We start from the raw sequence: 16758 nt of genomic DNA, 5'->3' as shown, positions 1-16758 counted from the left end.
AATCCCATATTATGTAATGCACAAAAAATCGATAACGATACCCCAGATAGACGATAACAAATTCATCCTCACTTTGTATGTAGGGAAAGAACACCATTTTTTTTTGTTACCACTTTATAGACGCAAAGAAAGAGAAATCTAGAAAGCTGATATTTGGTATTAGTACCTACCAAATTTCAGCTTTCTAGTTTTAACAGTGGGGTTAGAGTTATCTTACTGACAACTTTATCTTTTTAATAAAAAACGGAATTAGTATGCAATAGTAGCAACGCCAAAAAAATCTCCGAATTATTTTACCGCGGCTATTTGCCTCGACTGGTGACAAAAGGGCTGGCTCATTTTTTGCGCAAAGGATCAGCCTGGCTAACGAGGAAATGCAGCCAGTATCTTGCCACCATTCAACGTGGGCATGATTTTCATAGTTACTAGCTGACGACGCGCGGTTTTACCCGCGTGGTTCCGCGTAATACGGGTATAATATATATCCTATAGTCTTCCTCGATAAATGGGCTATCTAACACTGAAATAATTTTTCAAATCGGGCCAGTAGTTCCTGAGATTAGCGCGTTCAATCAATCAAACAAACATACTCTTCAGTTTTATAATATTGGTATAGTTCCCTATTGTAGAATCAGACAATTAATTTCCCATTAATTCATAAATAGGATTTGAACCCTGGACCTTATGACAGTCGCATAAGCAAAGCATTGGACCAAAGGAACATAACCAAGAACGTTAAAACAAATACCTTACCTTACCTTATCAGCCGATATACGTCCACTGCTGGACATAGGCCTCTTGCATGGACCTCCAAGCACAACGATTTCTTAACGTGTGGGCCTAAAAATGAACATGAGCAAGACGAAGATCATGACTAATACTCATGTACCGCTCCACCCAGTTATTGTTGAGGACTCTGCGCTCGAAATTGTAGACGAATATATATATATACCTAGGACACACAGTCCAGTTAGGTAGGTCCAATTTTGAGAAAGAGGTGAATCGCCGAATCCAGCTCGGCTGGGCAGCGTTCAGGAAAGTCCGCGACATCTTTTCGTCCGAAATTCCTCAGTGCTTTAAGACAAAAGTCTTCGATCAGTGCGTGTTGCCAGTGATGACATACGGATCCGAGACTTGGTCGCTTATTAGAAGGCTCAAAGTTACTCAGCGGGCGATGGAGCGAGCTATGCTTGGAGTTTCTCTGCGTGTTAAAACAAATAATACAATTGAAATTCTGTTCATTGATCGATGGTTATCTTTAATCTCAAAATTACGTTCTTGATTTGCATATGGTTATAATTCTTTTGTCTATTTATACCCAAAGGTTTTGTTAACTTAAATATTTCATCATTATTCATCACGCCGCCCGCATTTATCGTACGAAATTCGATTGAAACGTATTCGATATATCGACTTCTGTACGTGACTGTACAACATCGACGCTGCATCTTAATCGAGCTTGAGGTGTTGCTCTCAATACTATCAAGTAAGCTTATCTTTATCCGCATTATATTAAAGAAACTTCGAAGACTTAAAGACAAGTCTTTGAACAGTGCGTGCTGCCCACTTAAACAAAGCAATGCTTTGTTTAAGTGTTGAGGCAAAGGCTGAAACGAGAAGCTTTTTAAGCCTTATGCCTTATTTTGCAGGTTATCGTAGAAGTCGAGTGTTATGTAGAGGTTAGTATTAGAAGATAGATCAGACGTCAACAGATGTTCAGATCATAACCTTCTGATGTTCTGTAGCCCATGGTTATAAAGTTAAGGTTAATTAAGGTTTTGTTAATTATTATCACATTATTAATTATAATCACAAAGTGTTTAAGAATTGATAGAGTTATCATACTGTTTAAACTTTACTGACGATAATCTAGTGAAAGCTGAAAAGGGTAAAGCGTCAAAATAGTTGAAAATTGCTAACGACCGTTAGATTATAGTCATGTAGAATGTTGAATCAGTCGTTATAGTTTCGATAGTCGTTTCAGTTTAATATCAACTAAGTTTTCTCTTGGCTGTTCAAATATCAGATACTTAAGTAGAAGAAAAAAAACGTAAGGCAGTAATTAATCCTTGAGATAAAAGGACTTGACTGATGCCTGAAAAGACCTTCAAAATGTAAATAAATAAACAGTAACTTACACTGCTATTAAGCTAAATACGTAATCGTAAGTAAAGTACAGGTTATTTTGAGAAATTAGTACCAACACAATATGTGAGAACGGTGTCACAGTGCAATAAAATTGTATAGTAGTAGATTTTAAAATGTACAGTAATATAACAAGCGCTGTTAATACGTAGTTATGCTGGTTGTTATTAGAGACACTGCGGTTATTAGAAGTAATGAGATATAATAGTTTATAACTTTGTAGCCACAAGGCGGAGGAAAATCCTTGGTCATTCGTGAACAACTTTGTGACAACCTGTCCAATTCAGCGGTATGCCCAGAGGCTTTGTAACTCGAGTTATCCACTTTTTATACAGAAGTTATTCTGTATTAAAAATGGATTAACTTGAGTTATTTCGAGTTAGACTCACTTACTAAGCCTTCAAGTAGGTACCTAAATGCCTCCAAGTAGAAGAGAAAGACAAATACCCATTTAAAACTGTAGTGAGGGAATTCTGCACTATACTGTTGGTAAACAGTACTCATCAAGAACGGCTGTAGTATAGTTTATATGTCCATCTTTTTATTCTTAGAACCTGCTTAAAATACTTACTAATATATTCTTTTTATTTTTTATTAAACTCCTTTAACAACAGTATTATTTTTCTTTACACTATTTTTCTTCTCATATTGAAGGAGTTTTTCAAAAGTATGCGTAATAATAATAATGGTATGAGTAGCTTTTTGTAGCTTTAAATTAATACGAGATTATATTAATAGTTAAACTCTTTCAAAAAGCATGAAAAAGCAGAAAGCGTGGATTAACATAAATTAAAATTCGTGCTAGCAAAGCTACGTGCTAGTAAAAATATCCACATAAAAATATGTTGTTTTTCCGTACAGTACAGTAGCCATATCTTTTAAACATGACTAAATCCTCTACATTTTGGGAAATACACAAATACACAGAACATTTCTATTTCTATCTATAGCCTAAAATTAAGTGCACCTAACCTGTATTATAGGCACTAAGTAAGTGACAAAGAAGAATGGCGAGGTTGCATGTATTTTGGGACTAGCAGATAGAAGTAGCGTACATAATGGAAACCCATTAATAGTTGTCCATCGTGATTAAACTAAGAAAAAAGCAAATGGTAACCAAACATGAAAAGCAGGGAGAAAAAAGATATACCTTAAAATTAGAAGGTATCTATCCCTATCTATGCCTACGAATAAATTTGAATTTTATACTGAAAAACACCGCCGTTGAAATAAAACTGCGTGATTGCTTTATAAATACGACAAGGCGTTTTAGTCTCAGGCAACAAGTAGAACAATTTTACTATGCTAAGTATAAAAGTAATCTTGATTCCCGTTCTGTAAAATGTCAATATATTTTTTACAAGCATCATATAAAATAATAGTTTAAATTTATACAAATGTATGAGTGTACGACACTTCTGAGTATGACTCCCGCTTTCGCCATCCTGCTTTGAATTATATTATAAATCCACATAGAAACTGATAAACATGCACTTCACACAAGTATTTGTGGTCACTAGTTTTGGGAGTCACGGTCGTGGATACAGAAAGCAGGGTCACCACCCACTGCGCCACAAGCAAAGCAAAAAGCCTCAGCTGGGTTGTGGTTACAACAACAGTATTAAAGACGCGATCGATAGATAAATCCAAGACGACTGCGGGATTAAAGTCCATTTCCTTAACCTTCGAGCAATTGAAGCTTCAAATAGGAAAAAATAAATAAAAGTACCTACTTATCCAAGTAAATAAAACGAATTCTAGCTTCGTTCTTCGCGCCATTGGATAAGTAAATTGTGACCTATTGACGTAGAGAGGCCATTTTAATCAAGTTCGAAATTGAATTGTATAAGCTAACAGAAGTTCGCACTTCGCTGGTTTGTACATACATTACTTAGCCTATGTGTGTTCATTGTTATTCATTCTATTTGTTATAGGTCCTCATCATCACGATTATGATGATAATGATGATGATGATGAATAAGGCTTTAAGGGTTCTGTAGAAGAGTTATACTTTTCAGAGTAAAAGTTTCTTAGTAGAGTTATGCACGAGCTTTGATTATAATATTTTCAAATTTAACTATGATTATAATTTAATATTATTTAAAAATACAGAAGTTAACCTAAAGTCTTTTATCAATTAAATAAATTAATTAAGCAATTAAGTAATAATCGAATTCGTGAATACAGCAAAATACAAAAATTTCACCATTCATAATTTTATAAATAGACTATTAAACGAAATGAAAATTGTATGTATATATTTTATTTCTCTTTTGTAAAGTACGAATTTAGTACTTCATAAAATTACGGTCTAGCCTACTTAAGTAACTAACTAGTAATTTAACTTTAACCTAAACTTATAATATATTTATTATTATACTAAGATAATGTCCAATAACTTATTCTTAGTCTTTCTATTACGTCTTTAGGTTACTTTATTCACTATTACATAAATGCTTCGTTAGTGAAACACACAAGTTCACATAAAAAAAATCAACGTTTTAAGTGATAATAAACGAAGGAATGACGTTATAAAAAGTGTTCGTATTTATTTGGTTCAACTGTTTGAAGCTAGCGCGGCGAGATAAAAGCACCATGTTCAATGGAAGCCCTTTAAGAAACTTCTAAATTTCTAATTAATTCATCGCTCGGAATGGTTCGAATTAAATAAACACTATCGTTTCTTGCGTTAGATGTCTTTCGACATCTCTATTTTGGGAATACCGATGTGAAACAGCTTTCGATGTTACTAGTACAATAGTGATTTCAAAATGCCAATTTGATAACTTTCTTTTTTTTAAATTATAGTAGTGCAACATGTAAAAACTTATTCGTTATTTAATATGTACCGAATTGGTTCTTTAAATATATTTCAATGATTTTGTTTGAATCAAACATGATTATCTTAAATTGATTATGAAACACGACTAAAACTTACGGGATAGTAGGTCGGAGTATGCCCGTCTAGTTTCGAACCCATACGGGGCCCTTAGTCATATTCTGGCTCTTGCAACGCGGCACGATCCAAACTGCGAAGCAGCGGCGCGGCGCGCAGCTGCTCGCATCGCATGCTGGGAGATGTGTTGAGTGGTGGGGAGTGAAGTGTTTCATAATCAATTAATATGAATAACACTCACGGTAGTTTAAATTCTAAAATGATTATCATTACCATTTCGGCTATTTTAACGACCACTACAGGGCCAGGTCTGTAGTCATGTGGTACGTCGATTCTCTTTCTATAAACGCTATCGCTTCGAAAATTAAAAAATAGGTCACGTGATTATCGATCGGATCTGTCATTCCCATACATGTTTCTTATACCCTTTGACTACTTAACTCTTTACTCTTTCAGATGTAAATGTTAATGCTGTCCGAGGCATGGGGTTATAACACCACCAACTTTCCTAATCCGGGCTGAGAATTTTACTGAATACTTCGAATCCCCAACCAGGACTCAAACCGAAGACTTCGTTATCCCAAACCACATAGACTAACCACTGGATCAGCGAGGTAGTTTATCAGTCCATATTAAGATTTCTAGATAAAAATGAAAAACAGTCTAGACTGCTCCAAAATTAGTCAACCCGCAGCATGAAACTCGATCTGTTTAGATAAAAAATGTTATAACAAATAACAGTTTTGGGCGTCTTTAGGTCCGTTTATATCTACAGACATTTAGCGTGCCAGACACGTGCCGTGGCAGACAAAGTAATATTCTTCTATACAGTGTTTAATTAACGTATCTATCGTAACGCGGCCGCGCAGACGTTGACAGACACATACCGCGCTCGGTGAGTATTCGCGGAAAGAATATTTTGTCTGTGCGGTTCATGTCTGTAGAGTCCTTTTCATGAAACCTGAACTAAAATTGGCAGCGCCTTACACAAATGACAATAAGACCGCCATTACCAAATGACAATGAGCGTCAATAAGACATTCGCGCCGCATCTGGGGGACTTCTTTCATGAAAAGAACTTTAAGTGTCTCTAGCTACCTGCTGGGCAGTGTGAATAGGCGGTGTCTGTGGGTGTCTGCCACGCTACTTCTTTATTACGCACTGTGTCTGTAGATATAAACGGACCTTTATACAAACAATATGAATTATTGATGATACTCGTATCATTATCACATCCTCTTATATAATAATAGAGAGCCCTTCTTACCGTAAAGGAAAAGGAGCTTAGAGCAATAATCATGTTATGTGTGGAGCTTAAAACCACCACGCTGCTTTAAAGTGGGTTGGCGCTAAGGGTTATAATCTCTGAACGATATTAGTACAAAATCCGGCTGCAGAATTAGTGCGCATATTTATGACTAGCGGACGCCCGCGACTTCGTCCACCCTTAGACGCCCCTAATCCGGCTCTCTTGCAAAATCCGTTCGATCCCCGGCTGGGCCGATTAAGAAAATCTCAATCGGCCCAGCCGGGGATCGAACCCAGGACCTCCGTTTTGTAAATCCACCGCGCATACCACTACGCCACGGAGGCCGTGTAACTTTGTCCGGACCGTATTCGAACCAAGATCCTCCGGAATCGGAGGCTGAGGTCATATCCACTGGGCTATCACGGCCCAATGTTGATACCTGCATAAAATAGATACATAATCCGGAACTAAAATGCTTGGTACGCTACTCAGCAATAACGTTAGGTAGAAGTGACATTCTCTCTTTGAAGTGACATTACTCCCCGTCGCTTCGATCGTCAACTAGTATGCAAATAATACAACTGTATGTTAAGTATCGCTAGTAACTAGTTCAAACGTAAGTACACGCTTCAGTTACAAACAAAATCATTCATAGCGCAATCCACCTTATGGAAAAAATCGATTGTCTGTAAAGTCGATTTACTGACGATAGTTGAACGTGACAACGTCAGAAAATACTGATGGAATGGTTGCATTTTTCAAAAGAAAGAGTGAGATATACTTTATTTCTTGTAAAAAAAGTTGGCAACCCTAGAGCCGTGGTAGCCCAGTGGATATGACCTCTGCCTCCGATTTCGGAGGGTGTGGGTTCGAATCCGGTCCGGGGCATGCACTTCCAACTTTTCAGTTGTGTGCATTTTATGGAAATAAATATCACGTGTCTCAATCGGTGAAGGAAAACATCGTGAGGAAACCTGCATACCAGAGAATTTCTTAATTCTCTGCGTATGTGAAGTCTGAAAATCCGCATTGGGCCAGCGTGGTGGACTATTGGCCTAACCCTTCTTATTCTGAGAGGAGACTCGAGCTCAGCAGTGAGCCGTATATGGGTTGATAACGACGAACCCTAGAGCGAGGGAACGACGCATGACGTCATCTTTTTTAGAGTTTGTATCTGGCTTCATCGATTTATAAGACGTTGTCTTCACGTCAAAAAATGTGCGGTCAGGGGATTCAAAATTCAAAGTTAAATTTATAATAGGTAGCGAATTATAAGTTATATATAAAAAAGTTAAATACTAGAGGTACCTACCAGCCAAAGAAAAATACAAACTTTTCAGTGTAAAGGCCAGCGTTTGACTGCAATCAAGCCTGAACGTAAGCGATTATGCAATCTATGATGGAACGCGCTTGCCTAGAAGGTGCCTATTCTCTCTTTATTCAAAGATTAGTAGACGCCGCGCGGTTTCACTCACGTAGTTGTCGTTCCCGTAGGAATACGGGGATAAAATATAGCCTATAGCCTGCCTCGATAAATGGGCTATCTAACACTAAAAATATGTTTCAAATCGGACCAGTAGTTCCTAAGATTAGCGCGTTCAAACATCAAACCCTTCAGCTTTATAATATTAGTATAGATACCCATGTAGGTGGTAGTGAAAATTAAAGCTGGCAGGAATTTCTAAACTTAAAATAGAATGTCTAACTTTACAAGTCTAAGTTAGTTAATTAATTGCTAAATTAATTAACTACACTACATAAACCTAAAAGCTATGTGTATTTATAACGATAATATTCAAGGATTTCTAACATGTTTTTCTTTAATAATAGGTAGTTGACGGTACAAGCATCCAGTCTATGTGATTGGAAAACCGAGAATAAACAGAGAAAAATAAAAAAATTAAAATATTTATTGTTTTTTTTTCCATGTTTATAAGATATTTTTTTTTATTTTATATAATTTTAGTTTTTACTTAGTAGATAATTTAGTGAGGCAATTGCCAATACGGTAATACAAAGTTTGCCGTCTGCTTGAACTTACTGTAATACTAATAAAGCTGAATAACTTTATTATTACTTAAATTTTTTTAAAAGATTTAAAAATAATATTTTTCCATTTATTTTGTATACTTACAAGTTACAATCATTTTTATTCTTTTACTGATTTTTTATTTGACTCATAAGTGTAATATTATTTTGTGTTTAAATATATTCTAGCGACCTCTGTTTTACATATAAATAAACATTTAGTTATTATCTTTCTTCTAAATTTAAATTTCTCAAAGGTGAAGGTCATTTATAATCTTCAAATTCTTATTAATAACGCAGTCAATAATTTCGGGAAAACTCAATTAATATTGTTAAAAATATATTAAACAATACTCACGATTATCCACAAATAAATTCCACAGTGTAAAACACACAAAAATCCTCGTGTTAAGTGAACAGAAAACACAAAAACTCCAAACTACCCGAACAAAATCTACGTGTTACGTTAATAAATTCTGTAAAGGCGAACGCGTGCGTTTCTTAGGTACGCCGTATTTGAACTAAGCCTTGTTTCAACAGCCTGGCGGTCGAGCCTTCGACACTGTTTCCGGTTTTTGAGAGGAATATCGAATATTTCAATCAACTGCTCTCAAAGTTTAGGGAGTCCTTAAGAGCTTTTTTGGTTGTTTAGTAATAGTTAAATTCAATTATATTTGGGTGTTTAACTTCTTTGTTTTTTTTGTTACACGTTATTGGATGCCCGCGACTTGGTCCACATGAAAGGATTTTTCCTTTAATCTGTAAAAGTAAAGATAGTTTTAATAAATAATTCCAGTGTGAACAAATTCGTCGGTATGTGATATAATATCAACATATTTATTGAACAACATGTTTATTTATCCCGGAAAATCCATGGTTTGTGAAAAACTGAATATCACGCGTACGAGGTAGTGGGCGTCCACTAATCTATACTAATATTATAAAGCTGAAGAGTTTGTTTGTTTGTTTGTTTGATTGAACGCGCTAATCTCGGGAATTACTGGTCCGATTTGAAAAATTCTTTCAGTGTTAGATAGCCCATTTATCGAGGAAGGCTATAGGCTATAAATTATCCCCGTATTCCTACGGAAACGAGAACCACGCTAAGTAGAGTAATTAATAAATATCATTACAAGCGGTTTTTCAAGGTATTCGTCTTTATTTTCATTTCACATTTATGTCCATTTATATAAATAAATCAATCAATCTCTCTTTCTTTACCCATTACTAGTAGATACGTTATATTATTTTTTCTTTCTTATTTAAACACTAGCTGATGCCGCGCGGTTTTACCCGCGTGGTTTCCGTTCCCGTAGGAATACCGGGATAATATGTAACCTATAGCCTTCATCGATAAATGGGCTATCTAACACTGAAAGAATTTTTTAAATCGGATCATTTGATATGAGATTAGCGCGTTCAATCAAACAAAAAACAAACAAACAAACTCTTCAACTTTATAATATAAGTATAGATTAGTATAGCTAGGAACAGGCTTCGTTTAACTAAATGTCGTATCTGTACAATGTTCAGTTGACCTCTTACTGTCTTACCATCATAAAACATTACAAAGTATTTATAACATTCATTTACAAGAACTCATTAGCTTAATGTCAGCTTAATGGTAAAGGTATCTGAGACAATCCAATATGTTAGCAAGAATGGCAATAACTAAACATTGTCATCAAATTCATCACAACAGCCGATGGACGTCCTTGTTGGACATTGTTAGTCTAGGAGCCGAGGAGCATTTATAATTGACTAGCTAACGCCGCGCGGTGTTACTCGCGTGGATCCCGTTCCCATAGGAAAACGGGGATAATATATAGCCTTCCTCGATAAATGGGCTATCTAACACTGAAAGAATTTTTCAAATCGGACCAGTAAGTAGTTCCTGAGATTAGCGTGTTCAATCAAACAAACAAACAAACTCTTCAGCTTTATATTAGTACAGATATAGATTACTATAAAATTAAATTTCCGTAAGTAGCTTCATCTCCATGAGACGCTCAACTTATATATTTACGAAAATTCATGATTCTGCTAGTAGTTATACTACTTAACAGCCACATTGTGTCCTAGAAATTGCGTGGTACTTTATCTTATTCCTACACTCAGAAGTTTTCATTACCTAGTTACAGTCAGTTACTGTTAGCTACCAGAATCAAGAATTTTCGTAAATATAAAAGTAGAGCGTCTGATCTAGATAAAGCTACTCACGGAAAATGAAATTAATAGTAATCAATTATTATAAATATTCTCCCCGGATCCTGGACTAACAATGTCTAACAGTGGACGTCCATCGGCCGTTGTGATGATTTGATGACAATGTTTAGTTATTGCCATTCTTGCTAACATATTGGATTTTATGTCTCAGATATCTTTACCGTTAAGCTGACATTAAGCTAATGAGTTCTTGTAAATGAATGTTATAAATACTTTGTAATGTTTTATGATGGTAATACTGTAAGAGGTCAACTAAACATTGTACAGATACGACATTTTGTTAAGCGAAACGCCTTTTGCGAGAACTTCCAAATACCAAGGACAAGCGCAGCCGGCAGCCTGTATCAACTTTGGATGCTGTGGACCGCCAAGCCAGGAGAATAGAGAAGATTCACCTCTTCTACAAAAAACCATTTTTTTAAATTTTCATCTCGCTTGCTTGAATTAAAATAGTATGCAAAAAAATAGATTATTTTTAATTTAATTTCGAGTTTGACCCATATTTAGCTTATTTCACTGACCTAATAGGACATTAGCAAAGAAAAATAAATGCAGGCGTATAATGCGAAGCCTGTAGGGGTCGCTTATTATTATGACAGCGATTTTATAACTAAAAAAGTTCCATTGAATAATAACATATAGAACGAGAGGCTGCAGTAGTCAGACATTCCTCTTTTTGCGATAGCTGAAACTTTATCTTCCTTTGCTCCTTCCACGTACGGAACATAAATATGGAGCACGGCTTTGGAAGGATGCAGGTTTCAACAGTTCTCTATTATCCAATAAAACGTAATTTTATGATATTTTTTTATCATGAAGAATCATTTGTAAAATGATGGTAAACCAAAAAAAATAAACCTTGGCTGAGTTTGTGGGGTTTTTTCGGACTAAGGCGCGTTTGGAAACTTCATAACTTTAATTTCAAGTTTTCGACTTTACTTACCACCATAAAATCATGACATAACTTGACTTGTAAATTAATCCTAATTGAAAGAAACTAATTTTGAATTTAAAGTTATGATAGGAGCATGGGTTCACATACTTTCAGCCTGCATAAAATGAGGTAGGTCTAGCAATCGCATTTTCTTAGTCCAATATTAATAAAAATTCCAGCGTGTCATAGGACGACGCTCACAATAGTTGGGTCGTGGCCCCGCGGCGAGAGACGTTTTCCTTTATGTAAATTTTTATTAAATATATGGCATACATGATAAAATCTCATGTACCTATTTGTATAAAGATAAATGTTTAGTCAGCTTTAGAGTAATGTTGAATATTTTGCCTTGTTTATGTTTATACCGAATATATCTATACTTCTATACTAATATATAAAGTTGAATTGTTTGTTTGATTGAACGCGTTAATCTCAGGAACTACTGGTCCGATTTGAAAAATTCTTTCAGTATGAGATAGCCCATTTATTATATTATCCCCGTTTACCTACGGGAACGGGAACCACGCGGGTAAAAGTACGCGGCGTCAGCTAGTTTATTTAATAAAATAAATTATCCGCTCGCTGCCGCTACTCGATAGCGGGAAGGGGGCACCGAACCCCTGGGCTCAACACGTCCCCCTTGTGGGAGGCCTCCCTGGGTCGCTCCACCCGAAAGCCCATCTTGGGCTGAACGGCCGGAAGGAGCTGGCAATCCGGCGTACTCCACCACACCTCGGAGGGCTAGCGGGACAACACAACGTGGAGCAGCAAGAAGCAGCAAGCTCCACTCCTCGACCGGCAAACCCAGTTTCCGGAGGACCCAGACACCAGAACTGGGTACACCAGCTCAACTCTCCTTATGACGGGGAGGTTTAAGATTTGGCCCACGTACGCGTCGACCATACGGCGTATGTTGGCGTATTTTATTTATTTATTTATTTTTTCTATTCTCTACAAGTTAGATTTGCAATCTAAGATGGAAGCGGGTTAACTTGTTAGGAGGAGGATGAAAATTCACACCCCTTTTGGTTTCTACACGACATCACGCCGGAACGCTAAATCGCTTGACGGTACGACTTTGTCGGTAGGGGTAACTAGCCACGGCCGAAACCTCCCACCAGCCAGACTTGGACCAATTAAGAAACCTCAATCGGCCCAGCCGGGGATCTAACCCAGGATCTCCGTCAAGTAAATCCACCGCGCATACCACTGCGTCAAAATCGCCTCTTTAGGAGGAGCCAAGCCGTACCAAAAGCTAACTTTTTTGTAATTTCTTTGTTTAAAGTTCAAAACACGATAAGATAGACATAAAGTTTGGATACACTAATTGCTATTCATCTGTGAAAAACTAATGTTCATAGCGTTTTAAAATTAAAGATTTGTTTGTTACACTTAATTGATGAGTGTTGCAGTATTTTTGGGTGCTATATATTTCTTCAACAGTATTTAGTACACAGACTCAAAATATAGTTCAATACTATATATTATAGTACGGTTGGCAACCCTAATTGGGTATGACAATACTCCAGTGGAGTGGATAGGGATCGAACCACAACACCTCGAGGATGAGCGACTTTTACCAATGAGCTAATGTGGCTTTTAGCACCATCGCATGCCTACATCCTAATTCTTTCAGAGACAAGACTTTATCGCGACAATTTTGACGGCAGCCATAATAAACTTGTTTTTATTACTGTTTCAAACAAAGCAAGGTCGCGCTGTCAGGACGATTGGGGAGAAAACATGGGGCGGAATTTTATAAGTGCTTATTCGTGCATAAGTTTTACGTGCGTGGGCTTGTCATTACTAAAATCTAACCAGGATAACAATAGAAATACCCTAGATTTTGGTACTCTGAACGCGGATATAGCAACAAATGTTTTTTTTTTTTTAATGCAAATAGGCTCGCGTTTGACCATGATCTAACCTGATGGTACGTGTAGATACAGTCTAAGATGGGACACGCTTGCCTAGAAGGTGCTTATTCACTCTTGCTTTGAAGATGTTTTGACTATATACAATATCAATGTCAGTAAATAAGTGCATAAATAACGGGCTTCACAAAATTAAGAGTGTGCAATATGTAATTTGGTGGTTACAAATGGTTCTGGATCTCAGATTCTGGAAAAGTTAGGAGCCTGATATTTGGGTAAATGATATTTCAAAGTGTTAACTTCGTTATGACTATACAAAATACACAATTTGTAAAACTTTTCTCTAAAGTTTATTTTTTTGAAAAATACATGTTTTGCTCACATTTTGCATTCAATCTCAGGAAAAGCAAACTTATTTTCTTAAATTTTTGTTTTGTATAGAAAATTAGGTATATATCTTGAACATGGCCATTTTGTTTTTCGTTATGTTGTTTAATTTACTTGCAATTAGGTAAAAATTTTTTTGGCGCTCACGTCATAAAATTTGCATCGCGCGTCAATCGCTCCGTGCTTTTGACTCACGTGAAAGTCATAATTCGGCGTCTCGCTTGCGCTTCGAATTTTATCCATATAGTACCGACGTGCTGCGCGCTCTTAAATTTAAAGTTCAAAATTCATTTAGGTATTTTAATTTATAGCCTCAATAGCTCAACAGTAAGAGCGGTCGGACTCATCACCAAGGGGTGGTGGTTCGATCCCCGCCCCGTTGTTCTAATGTCGTACCCACTCCTAGCACAGTCTTTCCAGACTAGTTGCAGGGAAATGGAAATATTGGTCATTTTATAAAAAAAGATGTGGCAAATATATTTTTTTGTAAAAAAAAAATAGGCTTAGTTTACAAGCACTTTTGAAATGTCAAGTTATGTCATAATGTAATTTAATGTTGGTAGTTATAGTCGAAAACTTTTAAATTTTATTTATATATATTTATTTTTGAAAAATTAAAGTTACGAGGATTACGGAATACGAAAAATGCAGTTGTTTTTGATTTGATGTTAATTATAGGTGGCTAATTTACACTAAAGTCATTAATAGGCCTGCGGTACAGTTTTTAAACTCTGAATTTTGAGCGAGTCAGGCTACTGCCCAGTGGCCATGACAGGAAAATTTTAAATCCGGGCTACAAATTAAGCCCCCGGACATTCCCCGGACGTTCTCTAAACTAGGACAATTCCGGGGTAATCCGGACTGATGGCTACCCTAAACGTGCGTGATATAGACGCGTTAACTTGTCCTCTTATAGACACTTCGCACATACATCGTTACTGTGATGAGGCTTAAGTGGTTATGTTGTTTGGTGTACAAGTAGCCGATTAATTTTGTTTTTTTTTTTTTAATATATTTTAGCTATTTTTAAATACCTTCATTATGGATACCTATATTTGTTCAAAACATATTTGTAAAATTTATTTTTATTATTCAACAATGAGAAAAAAGCTCAATCATAGTCCTACCCACGACTCGAATCCAGGACCCTATGATCCTAAGCCACATATACAAACCACTGGACAAACGTAAAAGTCATAGGATATATAAAAATACATAACATATTCGCACATACTCGTAGTTTATATTAAAACTAGCTGACGCCGCGCGGTTTCACCCGCGTGGTTCCCGTTCCCGTAGGAATAAGGGGATAATATATAACTTATAGCCTTCCTTGATAAATGGGCTTTCCATCAATGTAATAATTTTTCAAATAGGACCAGTAGTTCCTGAGATTAGCTCGTTCAACTAAACAAACAAACTCTTCAGCTTTATAATATTAGTATAGATTTTAAATTTTATTAATATTCGTACATCAGCTAAAATGTGTATGGCTCGAATTTTAATACCTTCATTTTATGACTAAATTTATTAATTTATTAACAAAAAATATGTAAGTATTTGAATTTTTTATCTTTCTGTTCACACAAATTTTTAGCATTATCATTTAATTTACTACGTTCATAAAATCCATTAAGTAGGTACATTTTATTATAGAAAACATTTACGCAATATTTAAAATTTTCAAGAACAAGTCAACCTTTATTTATAGTAGCGCTTAGCGGTTAATTAATTTGTAAGTTTCTAATTGTTATTGCTGTTTTGTTTAATTTGTAGAATTGCATTTTATGCTCTATTTGATTAGCTTTTTAACGAAGCCCGAAATCATACATAACAATTACTTTTTAGCAACATTGTTTTTGTTTAATTTTCATACTCCTTCTTATTAAGTAGTATAATCAAATTATACATTTACTAGCAATCGTCCTGCGGTATCACCCGCGTAGTTATCGTTCCCGTGGGAATACGGGGATAAAATATAGCCTATGACACTCATAAATAACGTGGCTTGCTACTAGTAAAACAATTTAAAAAATCTGTTCTATAGATCAATAGATTCTTACAAACTTTACCACCTTTACTTATTTGCTCCCTGTATTCTTACGGGAGCAGTACATGAGTCATGATCTTCGAACTGAAGTGGCAATGGGCAGGCCACATAGTTCGAAGAGCCGATGGACGTTGAGGTCCCAAGGTGCTGGAATAGCGACCACGCACCGGAAAGCTATTGGTCAACCCCCCACTAGGTGGACCGAAGGTATCAAGCGAGATGCAGGGAGCCGCTGGATGCTGGCGGCTCGAGACCGTTGTGCTTGGAGGTCCATGCAAGAGTCCTATGTCCAGCTATGGACGTCCATCTGCTGATAATGATGATGGTGATGATGATGATGATGATGATGATGATGATGATGATGATGATGATGATGATGATGATGATGATGATGATGATGATTTTTATGAGAACGGGAACTAAGCGGATAAAACCGTGAGGCATTTGCTAGTGTGTATTAAATAAATCCCTACCACAATATGTTACCGTTTTAGATTGCACCGTCACTTAACATGCGGAGATGGCTGTCTATAACATTTTTTAATTATATTTAATTGACATTAATTTCTTTAACTAAGACTTTCAACAATTATAACACAATACTGGGTTATGAGAGAGTTCTTAAGCAATTAAATCAATATGTTTGATCGGTATTGATTGAACCATTTTCTTTTGTCGACCATCCACGAATAACTTAATGGTCGACCTTCGTTACGATCTAAAGAAATACCATAATTATCGTATGAATAAAACGTACTTTTGTTTAGTAAGTTTTTTTATCACTAAAATTATAGCTTCTATTTTAAACTTATGAAAGTAGGACAGTTTATTTATTCTATTACGTCGGAAACAAATAAAAGTTTGTTTAATATCATGAACGAGTTATATAATGAAGAAGTACTTCGTTTGTATGAAAATTTTATTATTTTATTCTATTAAAATTAAAGTATTTTTCGAGTCTCCACTAAT

The 16758-nt window shown here is 36.0% G+C and overlaps 1 protein-coding gene across 5 annotated transcripts in view; it reads right to left on the bottom strand.

Annotated features, from left to right (window-relative positions):
* The window catches only part of LOC112058367 (hemicentin-2), a 177807-nt gene that overhangs the window by 63274 nt on the left and 97775 nt on the right, over positions 1-16758 (bottom strand). The window contains exon 1 of one of the 5 annotated variants that reach the window (XM_024099140.2): positions 8677-8847. The exons of the other annotated variants lie outside the window; for them this stretch is intronic. The gene's annotated coding sequence lies outside the window, so the exon portion shown is untranslated. Of the gene's footprint in view, positions 1-8676; positions 8848-16758 lie in introns of those variants that run through there. 5 annotated transcript variants of the gene reach the window in all.

This window comes from Bicyclus anynana, chromosome 21, assembly GCF_947172395.1.
Source record: "Bicyclus anynana chromosome 21, ilBicAnyn1.1, whole genome shotgun sequence".
NCBI classification, from domain to species: domain Eukaryota; kingdom Metazoa; phylum Arthropoda; class Insecta; order Lepidoptera; family Nymphalidae; genus Bicyclus; species Bicyclus anynana.
The sequence above is the reverse complement of the archived record's forward strand: the minus strand, read 5'-3'. Positions and strand labels throughout refer to the sequence as shown.